Here is a 26,793-nt window from a genome sequence, read left to right on the forward strand (position 1 = left end):
ATGCAATGGCTTGCCTGTTGCAACTTCCCACAACTCCACTGCGATGTCAAGCAGGGGCATATTCTCACATCTCTCGAGTAAGGATTGGTATCGACACGATCTGGGTCGACTCGACACTTCCCTGTGTCGTGACACCGATGATGGCTGATTACAAACCGCATTTCTGGTACCGTTCCAGCAGTCCTTCAGGGAGACGGGAACCTGGAATACAGGGGTATGATAATTTAGAGCGACAGTGGGTAAATCAGTACTTACTGCACACTCGCCCACTAGGCCCACCTCTAGTTCCAACAGAGCTGCTTGTACATCGAGGATGGTATTCGCTCTGCTACCGTCAGGTCGACCAACGTTCCGCATAACGCTGCATTTAGGCTCAGCTATCACGCGGGGGGTGTCAACCTGTCGGAAACAGTCACTCATAATAACATATCTCGTACCTCCTGCGTCTACCATCACCTTCCAGGTTCCTTCTTCGACTGCACTACTCACTGTGCACGTCTCCAATCCCTGGGATCTCTTCACGATGTTCATGGGAGCCATCATCTGTCGGGTCGTCCACTGGTCCTTACTGAGGACACACATGAGAACAAAACAAAATACCGCTAAGAAACATTTGGTTAGCTTAGGTACAAGTTTCATGAGCATGTCCATAGCCAGCTATATCCATTAGCCTGGTTTGGACCGAAGAGGGCTCTAGAACCTTCGCACATACCTCACATACCTCCGCCGTCTGGGGAATCTCTGGCCGGTTCAATGAACGCTGTACCTTGCCATACCTCAAGTACTTATCCGCCTTCGCTCCAGACTCTTTGGTATCCGTGGGTGCTTGCACACGAGGCCCCTCTTCTCGCTCAGTCGCTTCTGCCATCATAACCTCATGCTTCTTGTCGGGAAACGATTCAGGAGAGACTGCTAGAACGTTCTTAATCTGTAGGCGAGAGGACAAATTAAACATAGTATATTCCGGGTCTGTCTGTACTTGGACATTACCACTGCCTGCCGTTACCTCAGACCTTGCTGTTCTGGCTGACTCGTCCGCGACCTTGGGATGATTGTTGCTCCAATCTGTCACCAAGTCGTTGGCTAGTATCACGTCAATCCCAGCTACAGGGAGGGTATCGACTACTGCCAACGCACATGTGCCGCTGAAGTAAGGCGAGTCGAGATGTACCGGCACTAAGGGGGCGATATACTGCGTCCTAGGAAACCCAACCAGGACAACCTGTTGTCTCCCGTCCACACTTACTCCCTCGGGTAACGAGCTTCTCACGATCAGGGACTGGGCTGCTCCACTATCTCTGAGCACTACAACTGATCTACCAGTATGATCACACGTTACATACCCGCTTGAAGTGTGAGGGGAAAACAATCTGGGTTCTTCCTGCGTAATCGTAGACTGGCTTCCTACTGGTGGTGTTGCACGGCTCATCATCATCACCTCCCTACGTGGGCCGTTACCTCTTCTGCCTCGGCACATAGCAGCTACATGCCCTTTCTGCCCACAAGTCCAGCACACCACATTCCTCCTCGGACTCCGGTGTTTCGGACTGCTAGGACTGGTCCTTCGAGGGCTACTTGGGGGCGTCTTCTTAGTGCTTCGTGGGACGGGGGTCTCCTCTTCGTCATGAGGTTTGTCAAACCGGCGTTGGTAATTCCTCGGGACGTACTTAGCGGAAGGCCTATGCGTTAGGATGTACTCTTCAGCCATGGTGGCTGCCGCACTCAAGGTCTCCACCTGCTGCTCCTCTAAGTACGTCTTCAGGTCTCCATACAAACAATCCTTGAAGTCCTCTAACAGTATGAGCTGCTCGAGGTCTTCTTTGGTCTCCACCTTCCGAGAGGCACACCATTCCTGAAAAAGTCGCTCCTTGATTGTGGCGAATTCGGTGAAAGTGTGCTCTGAGGTCTTCTTCAGGTTTCTAAACTTTTGCCTGTAAGCCTCAGGTACCAACTGGTAAGCCATGAGCACCACTTTCTTCACCCTGTCGTAATCGCCAGAGTCGTCAAGGGACAACGTGGAGTAGGCGACTTGGGCCTTCCCAGTCAAGACTGACTGTATCATGATGGCCCAATTCTCCCTTGGCCACTCCAAAGAGGCAGCGACTTTCTCGAAGGCTGCGAAGAACTTTGAAACTTCCTTCTCGTTGAATTTTGGGACCATCTTGATGTTCCTTACCGGATCGAAACTACTGGTTTCCGTCGTTTGCCTCCGACCACCTAACCGTAATACTTCTAGTTCATGTTGTCTCTCTCTTTCCTCTCTGTCTCGTCGTTCTTGTCTGTCTCGTTCTTCTCTCTCTCTCGTTCTTCTCTTTCTCGTTTCTCTTCTCTTCTTTCTTCTCGTTCTAATTCTAAACGCCTCATCTCTAATTCTTTTCCTAATCTCTCTTTCCATTTCTAATTTCTTATCTTCTCTCTTTCTCGCTTCCTCTTCTCCCTCTAGCGATTTCTAGCTTTTTCCATTCTATTTCACGATGGATCTCCAGTTCACGCATTTTCACAGTAAGTACACTTATATTTAGTTCACTCTCATCACTTTCGATATCACTGCTCTTACCTTCCTTTTCAGTGGAAGCTATTTCCTTACCTTCCTTTATACTGGGTGCCTCGCCTTCCTGTTTCTCTGCCTTCAAATGCCGGTGAACCTTGGACAAGATCTCCACACGGGAATCACTGGCACGGATCTTTATCTCCAGGTAGGCACTGACTAGTACAAGTTCCGGTTTGCTCAGATATTTTAATCTGGCAAGACAGTCCTCTCTGTTCAGAAAAGCCTGAACATCGTCCAGGTCATCGATGGTAGCTTTTTCTGCCATTGTCACAGATGGAACACTTAGCACTTAACACACCGCTTTCACGTTAGCACTTAACGCACCGAGCACTGTTCTACGTCAATATTGCACTTTATCGCGCCAAACACTGCACTTGCTAATATTGCACGTAATTACTTCGGGCACTGTACTACACAATATTGCACTTAATCACAGCGAGCTGACCCACAGATGGCGTGGTCGTCACTGCTCCAGGCTCGGACGCTGGATTCGGGTCCGTAACACAGCTGCAATGGCTTCCTGCAGATTGGTCTCGTGTATGTTCAAATCCTCAGGTGGCGTGTATGTTGCATACCATTTTTAAAGTTCTTGGTATATATTCCAATTGGCCTTTCTTAAATTCCACCTAGGCTGTGGAGGTGGTGTAGAAGGTCGTTCTATGTTTAGTGTTGACAGTAGCATAGTAGTCACTGGTGATCACCGGGTCTACTTCCCACTTCGCCTGATGCTTGAGTGCTGTTGAGATTAATGTAAGATCAAGGGAACCTCCTAGAATGCGAGTGGGTTCCCCAGTGTTGAGAAGTGTAATTTCAGGTACTTCTCGCAGAGCTGCAGCTAAATGGCGCCCATCTGCATTGGCTGGCCAAGTCTCGCATAACTCTTGATGATGAGCATTAAAATCCCCAGCAATAATTACATTTTCCTGCGTGACCAAGGCAAGCACTGCCTCTGCTTCTAGTTTACGTCTAGGGGGCTTGTAAACGTTGTATATGAGGAGCTCAATATTAGCCATATTTACTTACTGCTAATACCTCTACGCCATCCTCACATGAAACTGGGTCTATTTTCTTGCTAGGTATTGTTCCTGACTAAGGTCATTAAACTGTCTCCCCTGCTCATACGGTATAACATAGTGCTGATATCCAGCTAATCTGAAGGATTTCGTGGCTGGGAAAAGTTTCTTCCAAAGCGATTATGTCTGCTTTCGTGCTGATTGCAGCCTCCTGAAGTGTGTGGTTTTTATTTCCAAGACCTTGTATGTTCCACTGCAATATTCGTAATGGCCAGACGACGGTTACAGTTGGTGTTGCCTGTTCTAGTAGAACTCCTCTTCGGAATCGACCTCTATATTCTCCACCTCGCAAGTCGTGTCGCTGCAAATCGGACTACATTGATTGCTCGTGGTCATCCCCGGCGTTGTTGGACTCTGTGCATAACTGTGGTCCATCACTTTGTTGTTGGTATTGCAGCATGTCGGACTGCATTGATTGCTCGTGGCTGTGTCTTGTTGTTGGAACCTGTGCATCTCTGCTGTTCAATACGTCTTTGTTGGTGTTGATGCACATCAGACTGCATTGGCTGTCTCTTGTGTTGTAAGATCGTTGATCTTGGGTGGTCACTGCTTCTTGCAGTTGCTGTTGTAAATGTTGATGTTCTGGTGTCTTGACTACCCGACTGTTGTTGGTAGTCTGTATGTCCATGTTGCATTTTGTCCTCTTGTGCTCCGTCTTGTCTCAGACTGTCTATTTCTTGTGTAACTGTGGTCTGCTGCACGATCTTGTCCATTATCACACAAGTGATGTCTTGAGTCTGTTGTTGTGAGGCGTTCTGCGTCATCTATAGGCAATTGATAATGGTCTCTGCCATGATCTTCACCATGTTTTCCAGCTGGACCTCGGTGGTAAAACTGTGTATCTGTTGTTGATTCCGAAAGTAATTGTTTTTTGCTCTTTTGCATTTGCTATATTTGTGCAGCACTTAAGTGTATTTTCTGATTTGGAATAGATAGATTCGGGAAATTTTGTTCTGTGAGAGTGGGTGTGTTGTGGCTGTGCACGAGTGTTCCAGACGTTGGTGCTGGTCTGTGTTTATCCTGGCCTGAGCTGTCTGCACTTTTTCTTTCCGTGTAGAGCAGGTAAAGCTCCAGGTATGATGTTTGCCTCCACAATTTGGACATTTGGCTGTTGTGGTCTGGTTTGCCTTGTGCGTTTCTATACAGTCTTTGGTTGGATGTCTCAGGCTGCACACTCCGCATCTCTACTGTCCGGTGCAGCGTGATTGATGTTGGCCGTATTTCTGACACCTGAAGCAGCGCAGGGGTTCTGGGACGTATGGTCTATCGGTATGTTCCCAAATTTCCAAGACTGAATGTTTCTGGCACATGTCCCATGACGGTCACCAGAACCTGACGTGTCGCTGCCTTGTCTACTTTTGTGCGGCATCGTTCCGCATTCAGGATTTGCTTGTCCTAGTACTGGATCCAGGGGAAAGTCGATTGGGTATCCCAAAAGCACGACTCGTGTGCATCTTTCTGAAGGGTCCAGCTTTGTGGGACATTTGGGGCTTGACTCTATATTTATTTAATTATTAAAGTAATGAAAACAATTACGAAGGACCACCCGCTTTTATAGTAAAGAGGGAAACTAATAAAATGTGATCATTTGAAATTCCTAGAGGAACCAGTAACTATGGATAAATACTAGAAAGTATAATCACTTGAATAATTAATGGGCTGTATATATAATTTAATTGAATCAAAGCCTCAAACACCTACATTGGGGGGTTATTGCTAGAACTTCATATATGTCTAGGAACTAGTGCGGTTCGTACACCAGTTCATTATGTAATAAGCTAATCTTATGACCAATTAGAAAATCAATAAAGAATTTGTCACCAATAAGAACATAGATTATGAATATCAGAAATTAATGATTATAATAAACACGTGTTAAATCCAGTGCACAGTGATCAATAATAATAATCCAGTACAGATAATTTGAATAATAGAATACGGAAAAGGGTCTTAGCTTGAAGACGTTTTCCAAGACATCAGTCATGAATCATCCTCGGAATCTCCGGAATTCATCATGGAACACTGGGAGATGGATAACACAGGAAAGTAACAGCTCCGGGAATTCTTCACACACAAGCTGTAAATCAAGATATATTACGTAGCAACATATTAGGCTGCTAAATATCTATATTCAAGAAATAAAGAGTGGAGAGTGATAAAATATACTAACATGTGTTTTATTTATGTCGCTCGGCGTGACAAGCTACCCTGCTGTAAACAGTCTCTAATGATGCATCAAAAGGGAATGTGTGTACTTAGCTAACAGGGCACTGTAAAAGTTGAAGCTTGCCGAAACTCGCGTCCCAGGCTCTAGTGGCGCAATGCTGAACACGTGGTGACTAGCTTGGCCTAGATGTTGACGTGCTTCTCTGGCCGGTCACGATGGATTACACGGAACAAATTGACAAGTTCCGGGCTGAATGTCAAGTTGATTCTTGTTGACGATTCACCACAATGTATCCTATGACACTGACACCAAACGAGTTGCTCAATTCCGCAACTAGTCTTCACACCGCACTTTGGCGACTTTTCTCTCTCGCCGACGCCTCCACACGCTCTCTCGGTAATATGGCGTCTCCCCTGCCCCACTCTGCGTCCCAGCATTCGCCACACAAATAATTTACTACGAATAATATTATTTCTCGCAGTTGCGGCTAAAATGCTGGGATAATGACGGGTTTATAATTCTAGGGAGTTAAATATTATTATTTGCTAGTTTTACGATGTTAAACGAGCAATGGAGAATATTAATTCTCTCCATGGCATTCACGTGTGACGTTAAATTTATTACCAGATAACAGTTGTAACTAGAAACGCTTAATTTTGGCATTATTTGGGAGTCAGGTTATCAGTAAATAATTATCACACAGAACACTGTTTTTAGAGAATCAAACTCAATTCTCTGACACACTGGATATAAATGTGTTTATTTTGGTAGAATCTGACTCAATACTGGTGTCTGGTTACTTAAGACTTCTAGCATTATTGTACAGATACAATTATTAGTTCATGTGAACTCTACGGTTGGTTAATTTTAGTTACTACAGCAATTAGTAGATTTTAGTAATTAATAATAATACAACTGTATTGTATTAGTGTTGGAAATTTCCAACAAGCTTTTCCAAGTATACAGGTTTCCCTTGCAGGACTCTTACTTTTTCTAAGTAATTTCCAGTCTGTTGGTCTTGTGGTATCATTTATGTCTCCTTCCAGGTTGACTGTAATGGAAAGTTTGAGCTCTGGTTGGTTGTTTTTTCCATTGCCGTTACTACTCCATATGCTGTAGGAAAGTGGTCTGCCTGCATTATCTTGAATTTTGGAAGATGTGCAGAGTCTGGCGATGTCTGGTGTGAGACTGTTGGTGTACTCTCCTGTCTCACTGTTGTCCTGTGGCTGAGCTGTGGAGAGAGGTACATTGTCTGACACTGGCTTGTGTGTGACTGGTGCCGTCTTCTCTAGGTCCATTACGTCTGCTGTCTTGCTGGTAAAAGAAAGTGGTGAAGCCTCGATAGAGGTTTTCTTCGGTGCCTGCTGCACATCTGTCCACTGTCCCTCCTCGTCTAAAAGCTGCCTCCATTTCCTCTTTCTCTTAGCCTTCCCCATGACTCTCTCCACGACTCTCTCCACGTAGTGAGAACCGAATCACTGCCCTACCTAATGCTTGAGACACTCCTAGGCCTGGAGAAATTCATTCTCCTCCAACGGAGGTCGTAGAATGATTCCCCCCAGGTGGAATCAGGGATACCTAACACCTAAATGAGCTGTTTGGTCTACCTTTCCTTGTCAGACTCGGTACACCTTCTAAGGTGCCCCCTTGTGGCACTGAACGCAGGGTATCGCCTCGCCCTTCAGGGTAGGACTCGTAAGTGACCTGGTCAGTGATACGGTCCTAAAAAAAAAAGTGTGGTACGAGAGTTTGGGTCGCCTGCGTACTGGGTTGCGCAGAATACCAGTCAGCTGGGCAGCAGGTAATCAACAACGTTGTTACTCCGTCAATTGTAGACGAAATCGGAATTGTTTCATTGGGAGTGATCAAACCACATTGGGTGAGGAAAGTGTTGAGGTTATCCTCATTAGCAATTGTAAAGATTTACCTACCTAGGTCTTTATTACTTTGATAAAGCCATCTCTAACGAAGCACTGAATCGCATCTGGGTTTTGATGATGGATTTGACGCAGGCTGTAGAGGAGTTGGTCTTTTTCTAGTCAAGCACTCTGTAGATTCCCTTTCGTTGGGATGCAGCTGTCCGGACAAGATGCAATTTCGTGGACTGGGAGGCCAATTTCAGGCGAATTTTCCGCTGGTTTTGTCCTGATATGTTCATTTTGCCTACTCTGTAGACAGCAATAATGTCTGTTTTGTCTAGACCTGCAATTCTTGTTTTAAGAGATCCTGAACAATTTCAATACACTTTTCACCTTCGCTTTCCACTGGAATAGCTTGGGACGACACAACTACAGAATCAAGCAGCTTTTGCTGATCTTGTTCATCCTGGGTGACGGAACGTTGGGCGGATAATATATTGATACAAAGTCATTTTGCTGAGAGCTTCCTCCTGTTTTTTTATGGCTTCATCAGATTTCAGACGAATGTTTTCCTCACGGAGACCATTCAAGTCATGCTGGAGTTGATCTCGGCTAGCCCTTAAGTTTCTAATATCCTCATGGAGGAGGGTTATTTCTTGTTGTTGATGGAGGTTCGAACAGTTTGCTTGATTTTCAGATTGAAGACTAAAGATAATCGTATTTTGAGCCTCAAGGACTGAGCACAACTTTTTGAACCATTGATTATCAGCCCAGTTAGGGAAATCCGGTGAGGGACCAGAAGTACGCTTGAATCTCGTAAACTGGGATGCAAGAGTGGTAATAGGAGAGACTTGAAAGGACAACCCTCCCTGGCTCAATGGGGTGGAAGGGAGGGCAGCACCGCCGCCCCAGAGCTTCCAGAGGGAGAAACACGATGACTGTCGGTATTTGTCAGGATGGATGCCTTGTTAGGGGCTTTGTTGATCTTATTTACCTGTACAGTCTTGTTCCTGGGAGACATGATAGGTCGAGGATGACTGGAGTATATGTTGTGGTGGAAACTTGCATCAGGCAGCGCGGTGGTGGGCAGAGGCAGGCAGCAGCACTGGTACTCACAGCCGTAGAGGATTGTTTTGAATTTAGTTTGTGACGGAATGAGTCGATTTGGGTTGGTTACTTTGATTGTGCTATGACATGTTTGGACTCCATGTACTTAGCTGCCTGTGGGTGGTGGTCTACATCATCTGGCGGTAGTTTAAGGGCTGAAATACAGTAGTGAAGAGTGTAGGTAGCGTGAACTCGACAGCGTGGAGGGTGAGAAGGTAATGAGTTTAAAGTTCCTGACCACACCCATTGGCAGGCTTCTTGGTTGTCTGTTACTGGTAACAAGCTACGTACTCTTAAGTGTTTCCTCGTGGCCGTCCTCCTACCACTGTAACCAGCGATGGGAAACGGCTCTGGCGAGGATGCGTATTGGCCATACTCGCTTAACCCATGGTCACTTGGAGCGCTGCTCTGCTCCTTCTTGTCCCTCTTACAGTCGTGCATGTCCTTCTTGAATGTCCTGACTTCCAGGATGAGCGTGTCTTGCTTTCTGACCGCCCCTCGCAGTCACCTGTCCCTCGATAGAATTCTTGGTGACTCCGATACTTTTGATATCGTTCGCCTTGTGCATTTTTGTTCTCGTATTGGCATCCTTGGTGATATTTAGCGCCCTCTGATTATTCCGCACATTTGATGGTGCTACATAGCCTTCCCAGTTTGGTGCCTTCTTTTGATAATTACTTACTTGGCTATGTACAGTGCAAACTCGCAAGATTAAAAAAATAACAATATAGTGGTGACGTTACTCTAAAATGGATAAAGACAAAATGAAATTAACAGGTGCCGAGAATAAAGCGCTGGCCGAGAACATCCACTAATAGACAGAGCGTATATCAGATGGTTGTTTCAGCTTGAGAGCACAGAATATTCCAACTCCAATGGCTCGTACAGGCCCAGACATCGGCTGGGTAGATGGTGCTGAGGTGCAGAAGTGCAGTGGTGCAGAAGTGCAGTGGTGCAGACGTAGATTCACCAGTCAGAAGTGGGCAGGCTGGAAATGCTAGTTTGGTGATCGGCGATGAGGGAGGGGGGGGAGGTGGAGAGCAAGTATGTGATACTTTTGCGCTTGGCAAAACGTATCTGACCAAATATGTACTATACTTGCTTGTAGTATCTAGATGTTGTAGATGTACTAAAGTAACATGACGATAGGAAAGAGCAGGCCAAATCTCTCTTGAAGATTATCGTAACTAACTATATATATTTTTTATTTTTTTTTTCTGCTTCAACTCCATTCAACAGATTTTCAAATAATTTTTTTTAACTTGATTATTTTTCCATTAGGAAAATGTTAATGTTAGCAATATTGTAGTTTATTTTTAACTATCAATTACTTTGTATAGCTTGACTAGCAATACGAGGTACAATATGCTGAAACAAACCAATCACATTTTATTACATCAAATAACACACTTCCAGAAACTCGTTACTTTCTTTTCTTAACCACTTTAGTGTTTGGCTTTTGATACACTGGCTTCATCTGCACCACTTTTTCTTTTCTTATCATTACCAGATTCAACTAAAGGATTTTCCTTTACCTCTGTATCATCTTTCTGTGAAACACTTGGCTCATCCTCTTTGTCTCAATTTCTTCGCTTTGCATTTTGTCTTCAACTTTGACTTTCATCACTGATTTCCATCTTCTGTTTCTCGAGATCTACTTTCGTAATTTTACCGGGTTTCTCAAAGACCTGACTGGGACAGACTAGTGGGGCGTGGTGGCGCTTGCCTTCACTCTGAGTGCTCGCCTGTGTTTGCCAGACACGTGTTTCTTCATGCTGTTATATAATTCAGTGCGGTAATCGCAAGATGACCAATGGTATGGATTTTCTTCTGAATGAATGCGCATGTGCTTGACCAGTGACGAGTGATTTGAAGTGTTTTTTACAGTGCACTGCTGATCAAACTTTGGTCGTCCCCATCGCTTTTTCCGCCTTTTTGCAGTCTGAAATGTTCAAAACAATACTTATGAATAAATTTTGTGACTGATTAATGAAATTAGAGTATTGTACTAATTAATGCACTAATTGTCACCTTCAAGGCTGTGGAAGCAGTCACCTGGAAAGCAAACAGTGTTTGAGATAGATATAGATAGATATAGATATATATGTATATCTATCTGAGTTGCGTTGATTCCAGAATTAACATTTAGATTGTGGATGTGCCATGTTATGTAATTATCTAAGTATAGTTACAGGATGAGAGTTTATTTAATTATTTATTTTATTTATTTATATACAAGGTACATTGGGTTTGAGAGTACATAGCACTGATGTTTATACATCCTTGTAAAGCCTGACAAGGCTTTACAAGGATTTTTGTAAAGCCACTAACACACATAGCGTTTCGGGCAGATATGTTAATGGTGTCCGGTTTTCCCAGAACTGTCATATGAAGCTTTGCAACTACTGACAGTTTTGGCATTCGCCGCCACCTCACTGAACTTGTTCCAACCATCTACCACTGTTTGCAGAAGAGAACGTTCTAATGCCTTTTTGGCAGCTGTGTTTAACAAACTTGAGTCTATGACCTTTGTTCTTGAAGAAGCAGGTTTCAAGAATTCTTTTGTCAATTTTTTCATTTACTATTACTATTTTGTATGTAGTGATCGTATCATCTCTTTTTGTACCTTTAAACTCGCACTGTATCTTGTGCTACCACTCCCCAATATATGTGCCTAAGCCATAATACTTAACCATTGTAATCACTATCATCTTATATCATGGTTATGTTGAACAAAAATGTTACTACAATGTACCTAGAGATAATCCTCATTATGCTACAATGTACCTCTTGATAAACCTCATCTTTCTATAAGGTACCTATTAATTTTCTTCAAATTTTATTACAATGTACTTGTAAACATCATTCAAATTTTGCTACAAATTACCTACCTAAAATTATCTATTAGATAAAGGACTTGCCCGAAACAATATGCCTGTTAGTGGCTTTACAAGAATGTAAAATCATCAATGCTCTCATAAACTAAGTTGAAAAGCATAGCATAGGTTCCTTGCACAATGTTCTTTACATGGTTCTCAGGTGACAGTTTCCTACTCAGGACCACTCGTAGTCCTCTTTTCTTTTATCAGCTCCTTTAGATTTTCATATAATTTGTAAGTTGTGTGGCCTATTTTCCTCTATTTCGCATTCCATAACATGGCATTTATTCACATTAAATTCCAACATGGCAAGTATTGCTTTATACACTTATTTAGACCAGTTCATCTTGCAGGATATGACAATCGCCCAAGTTTATATTCCCTAGTAGCTTAGCAGCATCAGCACCAAACATGCACATATAATTCTGTATTAATTTTAGATCATTCATATCGACATTGAAAATTACTGATGCTAGAACACCTGTAGTACACGACTGTCAAGACTTTTTTAGGTCCAAATAAATGAAGTCAGCCCAACCACCTTTTTTCCTGTAAAATCTATGGCTTTATCATAGAAACGAAGTAGATTTGTTACACAGGATCTTCCGGTTCGAAAACCATACTATGTCTGCTTTTGTATCCTTTTCTCCAGGTGTTCTTCCCATTTGTTTTTAATTATTTTTCTAGTGTTTTGACCGCCACACTTGTCAATGATAAAGGTCTATGATTATCAGGGGGGTCTTCCTTGCTACCATTTTTATTGAATGGAACTGTTAGCCCTTTTTTTCATATCTGCCAAGACTCCTGTACACAATGATTACTTAAAAATCAATTGAAGTGGGGTGCCCAGCACATGTGCTTTCTCTTAGAACCTTATGTGAAACTCCATCTGGGCCAACTGCCTTGATTCTACCTAGCTCCTTGAACATTTTTTCCACTTCGTATCAAGACACCTCTATGTACAATACTCTGTTATTCTCTGAAGTTTGTAGGGTGTGTTTTTTTCATTTCATTTCTATATTATGCACCCCATACCCATTTTGTTGGTGACAGTGGAAAGGGTTAGAGGCACAGTGTTGGTTCAGGAACTGAACCCCATAGTTCATTTAGCTAAGCAGGTAATTACCCAAGTGTACTTAAGTACTATAATGTACTTCAGTACTTGCATACATTTCCTGTGTCAAGCTCTATGATAACTTAGTTTTGCAAAAATACACTTTTGGAACTGTTCATTTAGTGTTTCACACATTTCCTTTACATTCTGTGAATCTGTTCCCCTCTTTCAACCTCTGGGTTTTAACCTTTACTACCTCCTTGCGGTGTACCATTTTCATGTCTTTTGTATTCAGAGACTGTGCCATGAAGTTTTACTCTTGCTTCTCTGAGACAGTTTTTGGTCCAGGAGAGCAGGTTGCCTTTGACTTGTGTCGATGATGAGGCACACACTGGCTGGGGTGCTAACCAGTTCAAAGCTTTCTCGAGGTCCAGGAATATCAGCATTTCTGGTCTGTCATTCAAGTGGGCTAACAGTTGTAATACTGTTAATAATATAAATATCTGTGCCAACCCCTCTTCTATAGGCATACATATCGTGGTGCAGTTTAGGCATTTTCCACTCCAGTCTGTTGAGTGCCATTCTGTCAACCGTCTTGGCTGCACAGCTTTGGAGACAGATGGGTCTGGGATTAGTTGGGTCTTTTGGTTTTTGGATCGGCAAGGTCTGCTCTATTCAAAGCTGTAGGTCTAGTTTGAGAAGTCCAGACTAAATTAACCTTACGTATGCAGCGTCTCCCTCTGGGCCAAGGTTTCTAATCATTTATAGGTTATTTTGACCCGGGGGATGTATCCTTGGAGTTTTTCTTAGCCCAATGAGCTCATCCAGTGTGAAAGGGGCATTAGTGTCAGACTTTCTGCACATGCTGTATGGATTCTGTGCCACTTTTCTTCTTCTAATCCTGTCTGCACTGCTAATACATCTGGTAGAAGCTGATTGCTGGCTGCTCTTTCTGCAAACTTGGTTGCCAGTACTTCGGCTTCCTGTTGACGATCCTTGGGGTGGAGCTTTAGGCGTTTTATTTCCTTTGGCCCGGTGGATTTGCTGCCACATCTGAGGTGTTCATTCAGATGTTAACACCATTCCAGTCACTTCTTTTATTAGTCTTGGCTCTTGATGCATATGTTCCTTGACTTCACAAAGTAAGGTCCTGTTGCGGTCACTTGGCTGCTTTTTGTATAGCTTTTTTGTTCTGTCGAATCTATGGTTGAGTTCTTTGACACGTTCGCAATAGTACCAATAATCTTTGTGGTGTCTAGACTTTTTTTTTCAGTGGGATTGAGTGGTTGGCTGCACCTTTGAATCGCTTTGATAAAATCTTGTTCGGCCTGATTAATGTCTTCGGGAACATCATAGTTTCTATGCCACTCCGAAATGAGGTTTTGTAATCGGTCCCAGTTTTGCTAGAGCAAAGTTCCAAGCTTCAGATGGAGGCGGGGTGGGTAGATCTAATTTAAGATCAATTTGGACCCCATAGTGGGCGCTTGTGAGTGTGGGCTCAACTGACTACGTTGCTGCATCTCTTAGGGAGGCTGAAACGAAGGTAAGGTCTAATCTACCAGCTTGGATGTGGGTAGGTTCATCCTTGTTTAGGATTCAGATTTCTGGAAACTGGTCTAGTAGATGTGCAATGCAAGTGCTGGCCTCATTTGTTGTTTGAGCCCAGTGCCAATCGATGATGGGCATTAAAAGCACCAAATGATTATTTGACCTAGTCGCATGTCCAAGTAAGAGATCCATTTCAGCATGTAGGGACCAGTACACATTAAACACTTAGTTGGTCGTGTCTTAGCTCAATGGATACTCCCATTACCTCTGTCCCTGCTCCACAATCGGGTGGGCTGGTTATGGACTTGGAGATCAGTTCACATTCCAGAGATTGCACATCTCCTGGATTGTCCGTTGATCCAAGGAAGGAAGAGGCCTCAATAGCCTGAGAATTTAGGTTCTGATCAGGCTCGAAGCAAGCTCTCCTGCAGTATCAGGATGTCTATGCCTTTGGTTACTGTTATGCATTGCAAGTATTGCAGTTTTGTGCACAGCCCTTGTGCATTCCATTGCGGGATTTATTTATTTATATAAAAGAAGGTACATTGGGTTTGTGAGAATACATAGCATAGTACAGTATTTACAATCTTGTAAAGCCACTAGTACGCGCGGCATTTCGGGCAGGTCCTTAATCTAACAGATAATTTTATGTACGTAAATTCTATCAGAATTAATAAAGTAACAAATACATTGCAAAAAAAGACGAGATTAATAAGTATATTAAAGCACATAGGTATATTAAAGCTCTGATTACATTGACAGCTTGATTGGTAAATTAAACAAGATTAATAGACACCATGCAGCAGATTGACAGCACATATACGACAGCAATGATCAGTGATAAAGATGTTCAGATTGGGTACATAAAGATTGGGATATTGGGTAGCAATAGATAGTGCAATTTTACAGCAAAAGGTAAAACACTATGAAGATGAAATTAGGTACTTTTTATTGTTTTTGAATGACGCAAAAGTTGGACAGCTTTTAAATTCAATAGGGAGTGAGTTCCATAGACTGGGTCTCTTTATTTGCATAGTGTGTTTACACAGATTAAGTTTGACTCTGGGGAAATCAAAGATTTATTTCTGGTGTGATGTTAATGGGTCCTATTACATCTGTCCAGGGAGTTTCAGAGCAAGATTTGCATTTAGCAGGGTTTTGTAAATGTAGTTGACACAAGAGAATTTGTGGAGTGAGATTGATTAGCATGTTTAGGGAGTTAAACAAGGGGGCTGAGTGCTGCCTGAAAGCAGAATTTGTTATTCTGATAGCAGATTTTTGCTGGGTGATGGACTTGAGGTGGTTGGCAGTGGTTGAACCCCATGAACAGATACCATAATTAAGATAGGGATAGATTAGGGCATAATATAGAGATGAGAGCAGAGTTAGGTATATAATACCTGATTTTGGAGAGTATACCAACTGTTTTAGAATCTTAGTTAAGTGTTGTATGTGGGTACTGAAATTCTCTTGTCTAGGAATAGGCAGAGAAACTTTCCATAATTTTTATTGCTAATGTTTACATTGTCTATCTGAAGCTGAATTGCATTTGTAGATTTGCTTCCAAATAAGAAGTAGTAGGTCTTTCCTATGTTAGGTGTTAGTTTGTTGGTTGACATCCATAAGTAGACTTTTTTTAGTTCATTATTAACATTATTTAGTGTATGTGGGTTGGGGTTAGAGTAGATGAGGGTAGTATTATCAGGAAACAAAATAGGTTTCATAATGTTAGAGACATTAGGCAGATCATTGATGTATATATGAAATAGGAGAGGTCCCAAAATGCTGCCCTGTGGCACTCCATCGGTTATTGGTAGAGTGGGAGAAGTTATATTATTGATGGCTACACATTGGTGTCTATCACTAAGATAGGATTGGATATAGTCCAGTGTATGGCCTCGGATTCCATAATGGAGTTTACGTAAGAGGTAATTGTGATTAACAGTATCAAAGGTCTTTCTCAGGTAAATGAAGAGTCCAATTGGAAACTCATTTTTGTCAAGGGCTGAGTAAATTATATCAAGGAGACTAATAATTGCATCCTTGGTACTCTTTTTGGGAGCGGAAGCCAAACTGACAGGGGATAAGAATGTCGAATTTTACGAAATAGGAGTAGAGCTGTTTGTAGATAATTTTTTCAAATATTTTTGATAGTATGGGTAGGTTTGATATTGGTAGGTTTTGGTAGGGCAGCCCCCAACTGCCAGTTGACTTGAACTATCACGAAGTTCTAGCAGTGGATCGGCAGTGCAAAACTACCAGGCAGGGTGACAGCTGTGATCCCACCTGGGAGGACAGGACGAATACCCCACTGCACTTCCATCCTTCAGGGGGTAGGTCCCAATCCTGGAGAGGAAGAAATTTTCAGCAGTGTGCTGTACACGGCAATACACTAAGTTAGGCCCTCCAGTTGTCCATGGTTGTATTCAGGGTGGCAGTATGGGTTGACCCACTAGGGTAATATATCTTTGCACGCGATCTCGCTGATAAAGCTGTGAATCTAAACCGTGAACACGTAGAGGAAGAGCTGTCGTTGCCTGGGAGGAAGTGTGTGCGCCAGTATGCCTGGGTGTTGCCTTGGATAGAAGAGGCTGTGGGCCCCAGATAGGGTTACCACGAGTGTGTGCTCGTCTGGGCCGACCAAGCGGCGCCTGACCTTGCAAGTTAGCAAAAGGTGCTACTAGCGCTCTACATCTGTTAAATCCATGATGCTGATCGCTGTAGTGGTTGTGATGCCACACTTAAAGGTGCTCCCATGTAGCTGCAAATGCAGGGGCAGTTGGTTGCAGTAGCGGGGGGAGGGGGGGGGGCGCTAAAACCCCGCACCGCCTAGATCTCGCTGTGAGCGCGACGACGTGCTGATGCCTAGAGGAACGTCTGTGTCCTGGGTCCGAATCCGAATATATAGAGGATAAAACACCCCGAAGGGCGAGCTTGGAAGTGGGGGACAAGATAAGGGGGGTGAGAGGAAATGGTTTTGTAGGAGAAAAAGTGCCAGGGTTAAACCCAGCTGCGTGTAGTTTGGCTGCGGCAGTCGAGGCAAGTACTCCGTCTGGTGTTTCAGTGACAACATCGGACGTAACAAAACTCTCAACATCGCAGTGATTGGCTCAAAAGCGTCAGGGCTGAACTTTTAAGGATGGTTTGTGTTGGGTGTTGAGAGCTGTGTATTTATGGATGGTGGGTGTTGTGAGCTAAAGTTTATCGAAATACAGAGTTAGGAGGATGATCATGGATGGTAAAGAGGAGGTCGTGGGTGTTGCGTGGTAGTCTGAGAGTGAAAGGGTAAGTCAATGTGTTCATGTTAAGTGAGTAGTCTATCAACTTGTCTAATAAAGTTTTCCCAGTAGACACTGAGGGCTGGAATGTTGGTACTTTTGTGGAAACTTTCACTGGTATTGAACTCTTGCCATCGGGTGTTGAGTTACCCATCAAAGTGCTCTATTTTGTATTGTCTGAAGCTTTAGTTTATTAAGTGCATCTAAAGAAAAAGATAGTGGAGCATATGTTAGGAGAGGTCTAATATGTGCTTTATAGAGGTGCATTTTTGGTGTCAGGTTTTGCAAATCTAAGTCTGTACAGTTTTTTCATGGTATGGAGATCTATTTTGTGTGTACTCACCTAGTTGTACTCACCTAGTTGTCTGTAGGATCGAGCATTGACTCTTGGATCCCGCCTTTCGAGCATCGGTTGTTTACAGCAATGACTCCTGTCCCATTTCCCTATCATACCTGGATTTAAAATTATGAATAGTATTTGCTTCCACAACCTGTTCCTGACGTGCATTCCATTTTCCCACTACTCTCACGCTAAAAGAAAACTTCCTAACATCTCTGTGACTCATCTGAGTTTCAAGCTTCCACCCATGTCCCCTCGTTCTGTTACTATTCCGTGTGAACATTTCGTCTATGTCCACTCTGTCAGTCCCTCTGAGTATCTTATACGTTCCTATCATGTCCCCCCTCTCCTCCTTTCTAGTGTCATAAGGCATAGTTCCCTCAGGCGCTCCTCATACCCCATCCCTCGTAGCTCTGGGACGAGTCTCGTTGCAAACCTCTGAACCTTTTCCAGTTTCATTATATGCTTCTTCAGATGGGGACTCCATGATGAGGCGGCATACTCTAAGACTGGCCTCACGTAGGCAGTGTAAAGCACCCTAAATGCCTCCTTAATTAGGTTTCTAAATGATATTCTAACGTTTGCCAGTGTAGAGTACGCTGCTGTCGTTATCCTACTTATATGTGCCTCAGGAGATAGATTAGGTGTTACGTCCACACCCAGGTATCTTTCGCGCGTCGTCACAGGTAGGCTGTTCCCCTTCATTGTGTACTGTCCCTTTGGTCTCCTATCTCCTAGTCCCATTTCCATAACTTTACATTTGCTCGTGTTGAATTCCAGTAGTCATTTCTGACCATCTCTGCAACCTGTTCAGGTCCTCTTGGAGGATCCTGCAATCCTCATCTGTCACAACTCTTCTCATCAACTTTTCGTCATCCGCAAACATCGACATGTAGGACTCTACGCCTGTAAACATGTCGTTAACATATACAAGAAATAGAATTGGTCCCAGCACCAATCCTTGTGGTACTCCACTTGTTACTGTTCGCCAGTCCGACTTCTCGCCCCTTACCGTAACTCTTTGGTTCCTTCCCGTTAGGTAGTTCCTTATCCATGCTAGGACCTTTCCCCCACCCCCGCCTGCCTCTCGAGCTTGAACAGCAGTCTCATGTGCGGTACTGTATCAAAGGCTTTTTGGCAGTCCAGAAATATGCAGTCTGCCCAACCATCTCTGTCCTGTCTTATCCTCGTTATTTTATCATAGAACTCCAGAAGGTTTGTTAGGCACGATTTCCCTGTCCAGAACCCATGTTGATGTTTGTTCACAAACCTAATGTTCTCCAGGTGTGCAACCAGTCGCAGCCTAATTATTCTTTCCAGTATTTTACAGGGGATGCTTATCAGTGATACAGGTCTATAGTTAAGTGCCTCCTCCCTATCACCTTTCTTGAAGATCGGCACGACATTTGCCTTCTTCCAGCAACTGGGCAATTCTCCCGACATAAGTGACTCATTAAAGATCATTGCCAGAGGCACGCTGAGGGCCTGCGCTGCTTCTTTTAGTATCCACGGTGATACTTTGTCTGGTCCAACTGCTTTAGTTGCATCTAGAGTTGTCGACCGTTTCATTACCTCCTCTGCTGTCACCTCTATATCTGATAGTCTTTCATCTAGGGTAACCCCTTCCAACAATGGGAGCTGCTCAGGCTCGGTAGTGAACACTCCATGGAAACTGGCATTCAGTGCCTCACAGATTTCCTTGTCACTTTCAGTATATGCCCCATCTGTCTTCCTTAGTCTTGTCACTTGGTCGTTCACCGACATTTTTCTTCTTATATGACTGTGTAGTAACTTAGGTTGTTTTTTCGCTTTGATTGCAATATCGTTCTCATAGTCCCTTTCCGATGTTCGTCTTATGTTAATGTAATAGTTCCTAGCTCTGTATCTGATCCTGTTGTCCTCTGTCCTTTGTCTTCTGTACTTCCAACACTCCCGCCTGCTGGCCATTTTTGCTTCCTGACACTGTCTATTAAACCATGGGTTATTATATTCCTTATTTTTTCCCTTTACTGTTGGTATAAATATCTCTTCGGCCTCCTGGCATTTCTGTATGACTAGGTCCATCATATCTTGGACTGTTTTTCCTCTAATTTCTTCCTCCCACTGCACTTCACCCAGATAGTCCCTTATCCTTTTATAGTCCCCTTTCCTGAAGTCAACTCTCCTTTCCCAGATCTCTTGTCCCATGGTCATAAGTTTGAATTCCATCATGTAGTCAAAGACTAGGACACAATGGTCACTGGCCCCTAGAGGTATTTCATGCTCTAAATTCTCGATATCTTCTACGTTCTGGGTGAAAATCAGGTCTAATAGGCTCGGTGCATCTCCTCCTCTTTCCCTTGTCTTCCTTCACATGTTGTGTTAGGAAATTCCTGTCTATAACATCTACTAATTTTGCTCCCCACGTTTCGTCCCCTCCATGGGGATTCCTTGATTCTCAATTTATCTCTCCATGATTTAGGTCCCCCATGATCAGCAGCTTCGCTCTCATTCTGTGGGCTAGTGTTGCTGCCTTCTGCAGTTCATCTATACATGCCTTGTTGTTATCATACTCCTGCCTGGGTCTTCTACTGTTTGGTGGGGGATTGTAGATTACCAAGATCACAATCTTCCTCCCATCTACTGTCAGAGTTCCATGTATGAAGCTTGTGCACTCATTGGTAACTCGATTTCCCAGGTCTTCTAACTTCCATTTCCGCCTTATAAGGAGTGCTACTCCCCCTCCCTGTCTGTGTCCTCTTTTCGTATCACCTGGTACCTTTCAGGAAAGATTGCATCCGAGATCATGTCATTAATTTTAGTTTCCACAATTGCAACTATGTCAGGATCTGCTTCACTCACTTTCTTTTATCTCTTCTGCCTTATCGTTATTGTTTAGTTCCGTTACTCTTAGTGAAGACCAGGTATTGTTTACCTGGTTTTCCAGGGTGTCGAGGGTGGCATTGACAATCTCCAAGCGTTTGTGCCTAGGTGGGGGTCCTGGGACGAAGGTGAGCCCTTTCCCCAAAAGGTCCCTCTCGTGGTTAGAGATGCGAACCTCGGAGACTACTGAGCGCCTGATGCGCTCCTGGCGTCTGTCTCTCCTCCTGTTCTTGGACCTTTGCCTTCCTCCACCTTTCCACCCGTTCCCGTTTTCTGTTTTTTTGGGCGGGTGTTGGTGTTATTGTTTGGGTGTGCCTGGTTTCCTGGTCTGTTGGCTGACTGGGGGTGGGTTTTCTTAGGTCTGTTGGCCGTTCGCGGGCGACCTCTGCTCTGCGAGCGTGTTACGGCCCTCTTGGGTCGCAACCGGGTTCTTACTCTGATGTTGTTAGAGGAAGGGTATCCGGCCCCAAGCCAGTAGTGGCTTTCAAGGGATGTGATCCGTAACGCAAGTAAATTAAAAGGGGAAAGAAAGGCAAAAACTTAATATTATAATTAACACCTTCACCAATAAATATATATAAGAAGATTACACGGGGGGGGGGGGGGTATAAACACTATTATCTACACGGTTGTCTTCCTCTGAAGACTCTGGATCTTCACGGTGCCAAGCTCTTGGTGCTCTCGTGGCCTCATGACGAATCCTTCGAGAATCTTGAGTCTACCCCGGCCACAGGCCAGCCAAAACACAGTTCCACTGGGGGCACCGTCGTGGAGGCCTGCAACCACAAGTCCAGCAGATAGCTGGCAGGTTCCAAATCAGCGACGCTGGTTAGGCCACTCCACGAACGATACTAGGGTCGCGCCCTAGTCAGGAGCCTCGTGTGATACCACAGATCACTCTCCTTTCCACAACTTCCCAGTGGTTAAACCAGTCAGTCCCGGGTATGACAATCCTTCAACTGCCGCTTCACAGGCAGGGTAACACCACAGTGTTCATCCGGGGGGGGGGGGGGCGACTCACAGCTGCTACAGCAAACACTAGGAGACGAGACGGCTGCCTTGGGTAGACTGACTCAACTTCCATTACAGCAGTCCCAGGTCGACTCTGTAAGCAGACACGTCATCAATAATAGAGACACACTAGGACATGTCACTTACCGACTCAGACCCAAACGCCCACCCATCCACTCCATAGATGGCGTTGTCGTCTGAGCACCACCTCACCAGAGGTCAGCGGCGGCTGTGTTGTGAGCTGAACAGGACTGGAAACTGGCCCTCGTGGCCAGTACACCTCGTCCTCACCAGGTGTCGTCGTCCATTTGGAGGGGGTTTCGGGAGCTGACCCACAGATGGCGTGGTCGTCACTGCTCCAGGCTCGGACGCTGGATTCGGGTCCGTAACAGAGCGTTGGGTTTTATTTTCGCGGGAGGGTTTGTCTGTGTGGGTGTCACCTGTGGGTACGTTTCCCCCTTGTGGTGCTAACTCAGGTGTGTGTACCCGTTTGTTTTGTTTTTTGGTGGGTTTCTGTTTCCTCTGGTTACGAGGAAACCCCCCTTGGCTTCTGGACCGCTGTCGCTGGTTTTGCCAGGGTATAATTTTTTCTTCTGGCTGGGGTGGTAGGGGTTTAGTAATGGACTCGTCTGAGTCCGGGGCCATATCCCTGACTGAGGTTTTTGGGATCCATTCCTCTATCAAGCGACCTCCTGGGGCTATTATGCTAAACATTTTTTGTCTTAGTTCTGTGTAGATGTTCGTCTGTGGTTTTCTCTTGAAATCGGAGTATGGGGTTATCTTTTTATTAGATCTTATCGAGTTTACCTGAGAGAGGTTCAGGGTGTGTAGAACAAGTCAATTTGGTTCTCCTGTTATAGGCCGACCACAGGGTTGCCCCTATCCTGTCATAGCGGTAACCTTCCTCCAGAAGGCATATCACCATTTCTTCGATCCTTGTGTGCTCCCTTGCTATGGAGCCTTTGAGGACAAGGGTGAACAAAGCCGCCGATTCTTTGGCATGCCTTTCGTAGAAGGCTTCCATATATGTCTCCAAGGCCGGTGGGAGGGGCATGTCTGTTGAAAAGAAAGGGTAAGTTGGTGCGGGGGTCAGGAAAGCCGGGGCTTTACCCCAGTTTACTGTCCTCTGCACCTGTCTCAGTCTCTCTTTGAGGTGGTCTAACGTTGAGAAGACCGGTCTCAAGACTTCTGCTACTTCTCTCTCTTTCTGTTAGTTCTATGTCTACATATTCTCGCTCAGATGAGAGCATTTCCCTGATTCTTTGTCTGACTCTCCGGATAGAAGATCCTTGTGAGGTCTCGTAAAGGGGAGGTCCTTCAATATTTTGTCACCTCACCACACCATCAGTGGTACACCATCAGCATTGGTGTACCAAACCTTGAGATTCTTCATGGAAACTCTTGTACCAGAGTTCTCCCTTTCTCTGGGGGTGTCTGGGGGGTGACTGGGGGGGTGACTGGGGGCAGGGGGTATCTGGGGGGGATGACTGGGGGCGGGGAGGATCCAGGGGGTGTCTGGGGGGGGTCTGGGGGTGTATGGGGGTGAAAGGTCAGGAGGGGTGCTTTGGGGGGCTACTGGGGGCTGGGCTTCTAGGAGGGTCTGGTGTAGGGCCTGGGTAGGTAGGTCTGGAGTAGGAAGGGCATACTGGGTCTGAAGATTAGGGAGGGCATAGAGGGGTTGGGAGATAGCGTATGGTTGGGAGTCGGATAGAGGTTGAGAGGTTGGGAGGGGGAAGGATAGAGGGGGTGGGGGGAACCTCCCACCCCCCTCGCAAGGGTGGGGGGTCACATGGAAGGAGAGGGGATGAGGGGGGAATGAGGGCTGGGTGGGTTCTTGGGGTTCAGGGGATGAGGGCTGGGTGGGTTTTGGGGTTTGAGGGGATGAGGGTTGGACGGGTTTTGGGGGTTGAGGTGATGAGGGGGTCCTTGGAATGTGGGATGAATTTGACTGCAGTGGGGTCAGAGGGGTCAAGGGAGGTGTTGGGGAGATAAGCAGGGGCGGCTGATTTGGGGAAGGAGTGACCTGAGAAGGTGTGAGCTGGTTAGCATGGGGTGGATTAGCATTGGTGTGTGTAGCTACTCTCAAATGGGAAGAGTTGTATTGTTGTTTGCTTGCTCTGTGGGCTATCTGCTCCTCCTTCATGAATTTGTCAATATATACGTTGTAGTAATTTTCGCTACCTCTTAAGTGTTTGTGATGCAGTATGTAATCCACTGCCTCTTTATTAGTGAACTGTACCAGGACAGGTCTTTTCCTGTTACAGTTGTATGGCCCAATGCGTCGTTGGACTTGCACCTCATTCCCTGCCATCTGGGCTCTCATGTCTCTCAAGATCCCCTGTAGCTCCAAATCCTCAATCTCCATCCTTTCCTGCCTCGATGGTGCCCTGGCTTCAAGTAATCCATGGATTATGATTGTCCTCTTTCTCAGTTCAGGGTCATGCTGGTGGCCCCCTCCCTGGCTGACCCCCACCCCTCCCACTACTAACTCCACCTACTACTACTCCCCATGCCAAGCTCCCTGTGTGTGTGTGTGTGTGTGTGTGGGGGGGGGGGGGTGTACTCGCCTCATTGTACTCGCCTAATTGTGCTTGCAGGGGTTGAGCTCTGGCTCTTTGGTCCTGCCTCTCAACCGTCAGTCAACTGGTGTACAGATTCCTGAGCCTACTGGGCTCTATCATATCTACATTTGAAACTGTGTATGGAGTCAGCCTCCACCACATCACTTCCTAGTGCATTCCATTTACTAACTACTCTGACACTGAAAAAGTTCTTTCTAATGTGTCTGTAGCTCATTTGGGTACTCGGCTTCCACCTGTGTCCCCTTGTTCGCGTCCCTTCAGTGTTGAATAGTTCATCCTTGTTTACCCGGTCGATTACCCAGAGGATTTTGTAGGTTGTGATCATGTCCCCCCTACTCTTCTGTCTTCCAGTGTCGTAAGGTGCATTTCCCGCAGCCTTTCCTCATAACTCATGCCTCTTAGTTATGGGACTAGTCTAGTAGCATACCTTTGGACTTTTTCCAGCTTCGTCTTGTGCTTGACAAGGTACAGGCTCCATGCTGGGGCCGCATACTCCAGGATTGGTCTTACCAACCCGTTCTCGCAAATTTAATAAGTCAATATTGACTTATTAGTTGCGTGCATAGGTGACATACTAGACATAATAGTTTCCCTTGAAAATCTTCGTAGAAAACACCGACCTTACCTAACCTACTTAGTATATTAAGATAAGCATCTTATTGCTTTGTAATTACAATTATTACCTAACCTATACCTATAATAGGTTAAGTAACAATTGTAATTACGAAGCTGTAAGATGCTTATTTTAACCTACTAAGTAGGTTAGGTAAGGTCGGTGTTTTCTACGAAGCTTTTCAAGGGAAACTATTATGTCTAGTATGTCACCTATGCACGCAACTAATAAGTCAACATTGACTTATTAAATTTGCGAGAACAGGTGGGTCATACATATGTTGTGTAAAAGATTCTGAATGATTCCTTACACAGGTTCCTGAACGCCGTTCTGATGTTAGCCAGCCTCGCATATGCCGCAGACGTTATTCTCTTTGTGGGCTTCAGGAGACAGGTTTGGTGTGATATCAACTCTAGATCTTTCTATTTCATTAAGTACTTCATCTCCTATTCTGTATCCTGTGTCTGGCCTCCTGTTTCCACTGCCTAGTTTCATTACTTTGCATTTACTCGGGTTGAACTTCAACAGCCATTTGTTGGACCATTCACTCAGTCTATCTAGGTCATCTTGTAGCCTCCTCCTATCATCCTCTGTTTCAATCCTCCTCATAATTTTTGCATCGTCGGCAAACATTGAGAGGAACGAATCTATACCCTCTGGGAGATCATTTACATATACCAGAAACAGTATAGGTCAAAGGACTGACCCCTGCGGGACTCCACTTGTAACGTCTCGCCAATCTGAGACCTCACCCTTCACACAGACTCGTTGTCTCCTGTTGCTTAGGTACTCCTCTATCCACCGGAGTACCTTCCCTTTCACTCCAGCCTGCGTCTCCAACTTTCGCACTAGCCTCTTGTGTGGCACTGTATCATCAAAGGCTTTCTGACAATCCAAAAATATGCAGTCTGCCCACCCTTCTCTTGCTTGCCTTATTTTTGTTGCCTGTTCGTAGAATTAAAGTAACCCTGTGAGGCAGGACCTGCCATCCCTGAAACCATGTTGATGCTGTGTTACAAAGTTCCTTCGCTCCAGATGCTCCACTAGTTTTTTTCGCACAATCTTCTCCATCAGTTTGCATGGTATGCAGGTTAGGGACACAGGCCTGTAGTTCAGTGCCTCCTGTCTATCCCCTTGTATATCGGGACTACGTTAGCTGCTTTCCAAATATCTGGCAGTTCCCCTGTTGCCAGTGATTTGTTATACACTATGGAGAGTGGTAGGCACAGTTCTCCTGCTCCTTCCTTTAGAACCCAAGGGGAGATTCCATCTGGGCCTATAGTCTTTGTCACATCCAACTCTAGTAAACACTTCCTCACTTCCCCGCTGGTAATCTCAAACTCTTCCAGTGGTTCCTGGTTAGCTATTCCCACACTTACCTCTGGAATTTCTCCTTGCTCTAAGGTGAAGACCTCCTGGAATTTCTTATTCAATTCCTCACACGCTTCCTTGTCATTTGTATTGAATCCTTCCGCCCCTATCCTTAATTTCATAACCTGATCCTTTACCGTTTTTCTCCTGATGTGGCTCTGCAACTATTTAGGCAGTCTTTGCCTTGCTTGCGATGTCATTTTCGTATTGTCTTTCTGCCTCTCTTCTCATCCTGTCACATTCATTCCTGGCATTCTGGTATCTTTCTCTGCTCTCCAGTGTCCTGTTATTCCTATAGTTTCTCCATGCCCTTTTACTTTGCTGCTTAGCTAGCCCACATCTCTGATTAAACCGTGGGTTTCTCATTTTCATTTCTGTTTTCCTTTTGGACTGGGACAAACTTCTTTGCTGTGTCCTTGCACTTCTGTGTGATGTAATCCATCATATCTTGGGCCGTCTTTCCCCCTGAGCTCTGTTTCCCATGCTATATATGTTAGG

Source organism: Procambarus clarkii, chromosome 11 (genome assembly GCF_040958095.1).
Source record: "Procambarus clarkii isolate CNS0578487 chromosome 11, FALCON_Pclarkii_2.0, whole genome shotgun sequence".
In the NCBI taxonomy this organism is placed as follows: Eukaryota; Metazoa; Arthropoda; class Malacostraca; order Decapoda; family Cambaridae; genus Procambarus; species Procambarus clarkii.